Genomic DNA, 10,092 nt, shown 5'->3' on the forward strand with positions numbered 1-10,092 from the left:
TGTTTACTGTCTGGGACCCCTCACCAACTTAGAGCTACGTCCATAGGTCAATGTGAATATGCTAGGCCAGCCAGCCTCCATGGCAGCTCAAGGACAGAGCCTGGGACTTGTCCAGGACTACCCAAAAATGATAACTGTAACCCCCAACCAGTAAACTCAAAGGTTGCATACCCTCATCGAATCATATGACACAAAGGCTTGTACTACCCTGCTTGCGATTTTTCGCTTTAAAAACTCCTCACTCTGAGAGCTCAGGGCCATGCTTCTCCACCCACTGTGTCAAGTGTTGGACATGGACCAAGCCCAAGCTTGCTTGTTATCAGTAAACACCTGTGTGTTTTGCATCTGGTATCGGCTCTGTGGTAGTCTTGCTCGGGGGGTGGGGGTGGGGTGGGGGGGTCTCGCGACGCAGGCACAACACTTCCTCCCCTACTCTTTTTCTCTCTTGACTTTTCTTGTTTCTTTTCTTCTCTCCTCCAAATTCTCTTTTCCACCTCTCTCTTGCCATATTGCTATTCTTTTTCATTCAATCCAAACAGTTGCTTGTAGCACGAATTTCAAATGGTCTTATTAATACAAACAAACCCAGAGCCAGGTATTGGAATGAATGCTGAAAGATCAGAGAAGCAGAACAAGCCACAGCCACCTCACCTTGCCAGTTCCTCAGCTGATCTTGTTTCCTCAGACTGAAAGCCTCTGAGTCCTCATCCAAATGGATCTCAGCTGAACTGCTGCTAAAAGCCTAAAATCTTAAAAAGCTAAAGTTCCTGGTCCTCATGCCTTATATACCTTTCTGCTTCCTGCCATCACTTCCTGGGATTAAAGGCGTGTGTCTTTCCCAAGCAAGACATGAGAACTCAAGTGCTGAGATTAAAGGCCTGTGTCACCACACCTGGTTCTGTTTTCAGTGTGGCCTTGAACTCACAGAGATCCAGATGGATCTCTGCCTCCTGAATGCTAGGATTAAAAGTGTGTGCTACCACTGCCTAAACCTATGTTTAATATAGTGGCTGTTCTGTTCTCTGACTCCAGATAAGTTTATTGGGGTGTACAATGTATCAACCAAGATGCTAAATCATTTTGTTGTATTTTCTTCCTTTATATTTTACTTATATCTTTAAAAACACTTAAATCATATGTCCCTAGTATTTCACATTTTAATGGAGAATGACTGAGAAACAGCCCAATTGTTGCAAAATAGAAGCAAAAGTATTCGCTTAGAAATTTTCCCAAAAGAATTTGGCAAGAGGAAAGATGAAAAGGCAGATATTCTGAAGAACTAGACAAGGCTATTCTGCCAATGGAAATTGCAACAGAGTTATTCTGGAGAAACAAAACATATTAATCAAGGGCTAATTGAAATAACCAGTTTAACTTATTGCCTAAAATTGAGGAATCCATAATCATATGGTTCTCAAATACAGAAATATCATAACTAATTTGGAACGTTCCCATAAGCCATATCTGATTATAAAAGATTCTTGGATGAAGACTGCTGCTGAGTTGAAAATTCTTTCCAAGCTGGAGACATTCACAGTGTTGGAAGTTACTATGCAGGCTGCTAGATCAGAATTACAACCAACAATCCTACTATCAAAATGCCAGGCGACATGTGTTTGCTGATGTAATAGTGGTTCAATAGTCATGGGTAAAGCCAACTATTTAATGGTTGGATTTATGACTCATTCTGCAAGAGGTAACCCATGACTGGTCCATAAGCCTAGGGATAAAACCTGTGGCACAGGGAACATTTCAGAAGGAAGGGTAGAAAATTTCTGCAGTAGCTACACAAAGAAATTGGTTTGATGTCTTCTGACACTGTGAGTTCAGAGATACAAATTTAGAGGGCAGTGTAATATTACACTCATTCAACAAAATAGTAGCAACAGGTTCACCCCTTAGGACCTATGAACACTCCAACCATGTATTTTTGCCAATTTTTACGTTACCAGGCATGTGTTTCTTCCTGTGGACCTGGTCCATATTCTTATATATTTAATGAATACTCCTTACTGTATGAAATACATTCACTAATATAGCAGAAAATATGTGACACAGCCCAACCCTTCACTAAGCTTACTTTGTAGTAGAGATACCAAGTAGCAACACCTATAGAATGTGATGGGTGATGTCACAAAAGAAAAGGAGAAATGATGGGTGATGTTACTCTGTATGCTGTGAATGTGTTGCTCTGATTGGTTGATAAATAAAATGTTGATTGGCCAGTAGCCAGGCAGGAAGTATAGGTGGGATAAGCAGACAAGGAGAATTCTAGGAAGAGTAAGGCTGAGTCAGGAGTCTCCAGCCAGACACAAAAGAAGCAAGATGCAAAGGCAGAACTGAGAAAAGGTACCAAGCCACGTGGCTAAACATAGGTAAGAATTATGGGTTAATTTAAGTGTAAGAGCTAGTCAGTAATAAGCCTGAGCTAATGGCCAAGCAGTTATAAATAATATTAAGCCTCTGTGTGATTATTTTATAAAAGGCTGCAGGACTGTGGGTGAGATATTTGTCCCAACCACAGGCTAAGAGGAACACAGAAAAACTTTCTACTACAAGAGTGCTTATTACAGTAAATAAGATGAAATAAACTACTACTCCAGGGATTTATATCATTTGGAGGTGCATTCAAAAGAAACCTATCAAATAAATTTGGGGTCCAGTATAAATGGAAAATATCGGAAGGTGGCATTTAGAAAAACAACTAATATAAATATGAAATAGGAACCAAGCATGGTTTTACTTCACCAGATAAGAGGGAAATAACTAAGATGCTATACCTAATTCAGTGAAGAAGTAAACACACACATGTATTTGTACTTGGAAATGCTAAAATAATTTTCAAATACAATAGCTGCAAAATTGGTCGGTATCTTTGGAATTCTTGCCAAAAGTTAGTTTACTGTAGTTGCATGGACTTTTCTCTGGGTTCCCAAATCTATTTCATTGACCTACACGTCTGGTTTTTGCATCAGTACCATGATGCTCTAATTACTAAGGCTCTGTAGTATAATTTGTTATCAAGTGTGGTGATACATTCTTACTATGCTTTTTGTTCACAACTGCTTTGGCTGTCCTTGGTCTTTTGTACCTCTATATAAATGTTTGGATTATTTTTTCTATGCCTGTGATGAATAAAATTAGAATTTTTATTAGGATTGAATTGAATTTATAGATTGTTTTTTTTTTGAAGGTGGATATTTTTACAATATTAATTCTTCTAATCCCTGTGCATGGGATATCTTTCTGCCTTCCATAGTCTTCATCAATTCAGCGCCTTAAATTTTTCAGTGTAGAAATCATTCATTTTCTCAGTTAGACTCATTCCCAGGGAGTGTGTGTGTGTGTGTGTGTGTGTGTGTGTGTGTGTGTGTGTATGTGTGTGTGCATGCGCACTGAATTTTTTCCCTTACTGTCTTTTTTCACGTTCATCATTAGTATATTGGGAAAAAATCTGATATTTGTGTATTCATTTAGATCCTACCACTTTTCTGAAACTATTTATCAGGCTTAAGAGTTTTGGGTGGAATCTTTAGGGTCTCTAATGTAAAGGGTCATGCTATCTTCAAGTAGGGATGCCCTGATTTCTTCTTTTATTTGTATCATGTTTACTGCCTTCTCTTGTTGTATTGCTCTAGCTATGCCTTCAAGCACTGTGTTGAATAGAAGTGGAGATAGTGGACATCCTTGGCTTGTTCCTAAACTTACTAGGAATTTTGAGTGTTTTCCCTTTAGCATGATGTTGCTTATAGGTTTGTCATATACAGCCTTAATTATGTTGAAGTATGCTTCTTCCACTCCTAGCCTCTCCATGACATTTATCAGGAAGGGGTGTTGAATTTTGTATGACTTTGTATGTCTAATAAGATAATTATGTGACTTCTATCTTTAAGCCTATTTAGGTAATGGACAGCATTTATTGATTTTTTGTATATTGATTCATCCTTGCATTTTTGTAGTAAAGCTAGCTTGGTTTTGATGAATGATCTATTTGATATGAACTTAAAATCAGTGTGCCAGTATTCTATTGATTTTTTTTTTTTTACATCTATGTTCACAGGGAATACAGTCTATTTTTTTCATTTGTTTGTTTTGTCTTTACAGGGTTTTGATACCACAACAGTAACAGTTTCATAAAACAATTGGGGGCCTGACTTCCTTTTCTACTTCACAGAACAGTAGTGTTGGTGTTATTTCCTCTTTGGAATTCCCAACTTAAAATTGATACAGTACCTCAACATGGGACCTGATTCCCTGAAACTGCTAGAAGAAAAAAACAGGGAGCATGATTCAATTTATAAACACAGGTGAGGAATTTCTGAGTAAGACTCCAATAGCACAGACAATAAGACCAACAAATGGTATCTCAGAAACTGAAGAGCTCTATACAACAAAGAAAATTATGAACCAAGTGAGCCCACAGAACAGGAGAAAATCTTTGCCAACTATTCATCCAACAGAAGATTAAAGTCTAGCATATACAAGGAGATTAAAAAAAACAACTAAACATTATGAAAATAAACAGCTTAATTAAAAATGGGCTGTGGAGCTAAACAGAAAATTCTCAGAAGAATGCAAATGGCTAGGAAACACTTTTAGATGTATTCAATATCCTTAGCCACCAGAAAAATGAAAATAAACACTAATTCAAGAGTCCACCTTACCACAGTCAGAAAAGCCAGCATCGGAAAGACAGATAACAAATGCTGCCTTGGATGTGGAAAAGGAGACTCTTACATAGTGCAGATGGGCTTGTAAACTACTGCAGTGACTGAAAATCATTCTGGAAGTTTCTCAAAACACTTCAAATATGGTGGTTTCATTCCTGGGGAAATACCAAGGGTGTTTCTCACCCCACTGCAGGGAAATCTGCAAACCTGTGCTCATTTCTGCTTAGTTCACAATAGCTGGGAAATCAACCTAGATGTCCATATACAGATGAGCAGATAAATATGGCACACATATACAATGTAACTTGCTCAGCCAAAAGGAAAAATGAAATTATCAAATTCAAAGATGAATGAATGGAACTGGAAAAATAAATCATACTGAGTGATGTCACTTGGTTCCAGAAAGGTAAACACCTTGTGTTCTCTCTCATATGTAGAGCCTTTCTTCAAATATTTTGTTTTGTGTAGTTGACTTGGAACATAAACAGAAGGCAGAAAAGCAGTAGGGGCCCTTCTGTAAAGGATGAAGGAATCAGGGGTGGTAGATTTTAAGTAAAATGGAAGCAGCAAGGCTGAATACCAAGGGTGGGAAGTCTTTATCAGGCATGGTCTAAGCGTTTTGGAGAAATAAGAGATGAAAGGTGGGGATAACACAAAGGATGAGGGTACAAAAGATACATGGAAGCATTTCTTATAACCCAACTTAAAAAATAAGTGGATGGAGAGTAGAACACGTGTGAAAAAGAAAGATGAGGGATAGAGCATTAAAGGATTGAGCAGTGATTGTGATGGGTAGATGAGGGGGTGGGTAGATGAGGGGTGAGCAGGAAGTAGGTGGGTTAACCAAAACTAAAGATGTATGAAAATGCTTCATGGCCCCTTATCAGTCAGCAAGCTAATTTCAAACTGGAACTTTAAAAGTGAAGTGTTCAAACAAAAGTAACCTGTGTGGGTAGACAATATCACTCTCAGAAGAAGTGTTATTGAATGAAATATGCAGTGCAAAGTTTAGGATAATTCCATTCAAGGTGTTGATCAGGGAGACCCCATAGGTCTCCCCAAAACAAATCGCAGGCCATGTCCATTGCCCCTAGTTACCCTATTTCTGAAGATACCGCACACTCTTGAGTTCAGAGAATAGAGAAATCAATCTCAAAACAGCAAACACTAGCTTTCTTGGTGTCAAGGGTGCTATGCAGGCTGCTTGCAGAGAAAAAAAATTAATGATCACACCTAGTTCTAGACCTCCATGTTGGAGCACTGAAATGCAAGGTGTGATGTCCCTATTGGTGCAGTAGTGACGTGGCTATCATTTGGTAACTAACCCCTTTCTGATTAGATCTAAGGTCTGCTCAACAAAAGGGCATTTCGTGACAGATACTGTGATCCTGATCAATCTCCTAGGCCTGGAACTAGCATAGGCTCTAGGGTAGAATGACCTATTGTTATTTTGCTAAATGGGTATATTATCAAAATCCCATCTAAATACTTAACATTTATACTTACACACCTGGCTGCTTTCAATTTTGATCAGGGAAACTTTTGAAAACATTTTTGGCATGGAGAGAAGTCAATGGAGAGATCTATGACTTGTCAAACTCCCAAGATAAGATACACAGAGCTCAGCCCTAAATGGAACATCTGTACTAACCCCATCTGCCAGTGTCCATGGAATACCATTGAAGAGGAGGAAGAAAGAATCTAAGAGCCAGAGGACTGCTGTGAAATGGTGTCTTCTGGACACAACAGTGCTGGCACAATCAGGAACTCAAAGCAGCTGCGGTTACTAACATAAGACCTACAAAGGGCTGAGCTAGCCAAAACCTTGGCATAGACGAGCAGATGACCTGAAGGCCCCTCTACATATTCAAGTACATTTTGGCAATGAATAGTTTATGAGAAGAGGGAATCATTATTTACTAAAGATGTACACACTGGTAGGTTTCTCATGCTCAAGGAAATGGACAACACACCCTTGCGCATAAAGGTAACACTAATTGGACTGAGTGGGTTATAAAAAAAAAGACAAGTCAGGATGGGGTGCTTTGAAGTGGTATGGAAGGAGTTGGAGGGGAGAGTAGGATGATATTACCATATTTCATCCTATACCTATATGAAAATTTCAAAAATAAGGACAATTTTAAAAGACCAATTTGTCATTAACCACAGACTCCCGATGAATTAAATTTCTGTGAATAATACTCATTTATATTCTTGTCAGGTTTTCATAATTTTTGAGAGCCATAAAATATCGCAAAGGTTATGAGAACTATGTGCTAGGCAGGACATGCAGTAATTTTTTTTCCTCAGTTACATAGCTTTCTCACTTCTTTTCAGACAGTGTTTGAACTAGGGTTATGACTGTGGTTATAGACAGCCGTAGTAAGTAATAAGTCTAACTAATTACGCTAGTGAGGGAGTCGGGTCAAGAGGGCATTGGAGGGATGAGAGGGGGAAAGCAATGCAATTTATATTTTAATTATTTTTTTGAATTTTTAATTAAAATACTCAAAAAAGGCTCTCATGCTAAATTAATCCATGTGTGAAAGAGAGGAGTCAGGGTCACTTGATCATCACTAGTTCATTTGTTTTTCTGTGGAATGCTGTATCTTCTGCTCGACACCAGCTTACTAGATTGGGACATAGACTATCACCTAGAGGACAAGGGGTTGTATATAGGAGAGAAATGGAGGGGAAACAGACACTCTCTATTTGTAAGATGCAAGATGTTTTTGCCTGACAAGATGAATCAGTAGGTAAAGAAACTGGTCATAGAGCCTGACAATCTGAGTTTAATGCCCAGGGCCCACGTGGTGGAAGGAAAGGACCACCTCCTGAAAGTTATCCTCTGACCTCTACATATGTGCCATCACAGGCTTGTACACAAACACACAGACAAATAAATACTGTAAAGAATAAATTAAAAGACATTCCAATGACAAATTATAACTCAAACAGCTAACTTTTTAACATGATGCATTCATTATTTGTAATTCATATAGCATTATTATTTTGACTGGAAGCATTTCTTGGTCAGTCTCTTTCAGGCAGTTAGCTTTTAAAGAGTATATGAATGGCAATCCTCTCTAAGGCATTGTCTTATTCTACTTAGAACATATTCTAAGTAATCCCCATAGTGTTCTAGCTAAAAATAACGTGGTGAGATTTGACTTTTCAACTCACAGCCACAGTCCATCTTATGTGTAAGCTTGATGGGTTCTGGACATCTCTTCTGAATGTGTATGGGCCACTGAACCTAAGGGCTGGATCATAAACAAGTGAGTATCTACGAAGGGACTGCACACCAAAGGGAAGGACACAAGTTGATGCAAGAAACTGAGAGCCTGGAAACAAGTTCATCATGGGATGTACCTAGATAGGGACATCATGGGGGTGAATCTGAAAACAGGGAGAGGGAAGGCTAGGTTGCCTCTCCTTAAATGCATTAAGCTTAATACTGCCTCATTGCAGGCCTCTTTAATCCTTCACATTTTACAATTAAAAAACATGATATGCCTGTGCTTCACAGAGACAAAAAAAAAAAAATAACCACAACCGTATGTATCAAAATATCAATAGCAGTGACCTCTGATGGCAAAACTGTTGTCAACATGATTTAAAAGTTATATTGGTGCTTTCAAAATCCCTGTAATGAGGCTGATTATAAGAAAAGATACAAAAAAATCATTGTGAGTACAATGGCATTTTTAAAAAAGCAAAAAAAAAAATGAAACAAAACAGGGAATGCTCAATCATACCACAAGGACACATGCTCAACTATGTTCATAGCAGTATTATTAGTAATAGCCAGACCTGGAAACATCCACCTAGATGCTCCTCAACTGAAGAATGGATAAAGAAAATGTGGTGCATATACACAGTGGAGTACTACTGAGCAGAGAAAAACAATGACATCATGAAATTTGCAGGCAAATGGACGGAACTAGAAAATATCACCCTGAGTGAGGTAACCCAGACTCAGAACAAACATTGTCTTACTCACTCATAAGTGGACACTAGATGTAAAGCAAAGGATAACCAAAATACAACCCATAGCTCCAGAGAAGCTAACTAACAAGGAAGACCCAAAGAGGAACACATGGATTACCCTGGGAAGGGAAAACAGATGAGATCTCCATGAGTAAACTGGGCATGACGGGTGGGCAATGGAGAGTAGGGGATAGGGGGTGAGAACATAAGGGAATGGGATTGTTGAGCTGGAACAAGGATGGAGGGGGAAAGCAATGAAAGAGATACCATGATACAGGGAGATATCATGGGGATAGAGAAAAGCAGTGCTAGGAAAGTTGCCAGGAATCCCCAAAAATGACCCCAGCTTGGACTACTAGAAATAGTGGAGAGGGTGCCCGAACTAAATTGGCTTGCCCCAATGATCACATTGGTGAATACCCTAACTGTCATCACAGAGCTTCTCTCCAGTGACTGATGGAAGCAGACGCAGAGATCCACAGCCAAACACCAAGCAAAGCTCCAGAAGTCCAGTAGAAGAGAGAAGAGGAGGGATTCTATGAGCAAGTGCATCAGGATTATGATGGGGAAACCTGCAGAGATGACCAAACCAAGCTAGTGGGAACTCATTGAAGGTTGGATCAACGGCTGTGAAGCCTGCATGGGACTAGACTAGCCCTCTGCATGGGAGACAATTGTGTAGTTTGATCTGCTTGGGGGACCCCCTGGCGGTAAGATCAGAATCCATCCCTAGTGCATGTGGAGGCTTTTTGGAGCCCACTACCTATGATGGGACACCTTGTGCAGCCTTGAGGCAAGGGGAAGGGCTTGGGCTTGCCTCTACTGGATGTGCCTCCTCATGGGGGCCTTGCGTTCTTGTTGGGGGGAGTGGGGTGTGGATTGAGAGGGAGAGGCTGGGGGGCAGGAGGTTGAAAAAAGAGGGGTCTTTGTTGTGTAAAATGAATGAAAATTTTTCTTAATAAAAAATAAAATAAAATAAACTTAAAGAATTTTCCTACTCTGTTTGTTTCTATGCCTTTCCTAAACTGCACAATGGAAAATTCAACACTTATATCAAAGCCCAAAGAGGTGTATCTATGAAATAACGGCTCGTCCATGGATTTACTAGTGTAAAATTAATTACCACTTGTTTCTTTCTTTTCCTTTTTTTTATTAATTTAATTTTATATATCAGCCATGGATTCCCCTGTCCTCCCTCCTCCCATCCCCCCAGCCTTCCCCCTCCCAACCCCCCCCCCCCCATTTCCACCTCCTCCAAGGCAAGGTCTCTCCCCTTGGGAGTCAGCCCAGCCTGTTAGATTCAGTTGAGGCAGGTCCAGTCCCCTCCTCCCTACACCAAGGCTGAGCAAAGTGTCTCAGCATAGGCCCTAGGTTCCAAAAAAGTCAGCTCATGCACCAAGGACAGGTCCTGGACCCACTGCTTGGGGCCTCC

At 39.8% G+C, this 10,092-nt stretch overlaps 1 long non-coding RNA gene across 1 annotated transcript; it reads left to right on the forward strand.

Moving 5' to 3' along the window:
• The first annotated feature begins 2,214 nt into the window (after window positions 1-2,214).
• On the forward strand, window positions 2,215-9,553 carry LOC131921486 (uncharacterized). Its single transcript, XR_009382017.1, has 3 exons — window positions 2,215-2,375; window positions 4,105-5,076; window positions 9,098-9,553. It is a non-coding gene; the product is annotated as an uncharacterized LOC131921486 (long non-coding RNA).
• The last annotated feature ends 539 nt before the right edge of the window (window positions 9,554-10,092 follow it).

The sequence above is a fragment of the Peromyscus eremicus genome, chromosome 11 (genome assembly GCF_949786415.1).
Source record: "Peromyscus eremicus chromosome 11, PerEre_H2_v1, whole genome shotgun sequence".
In the NCBI taxonomy this organism is placed as follows: Eukaryota; Metazoa; Chordata; class Mammalia; order Rodentia; family Cricetidae; genus Peromyscus; species Peromyscus eremicus.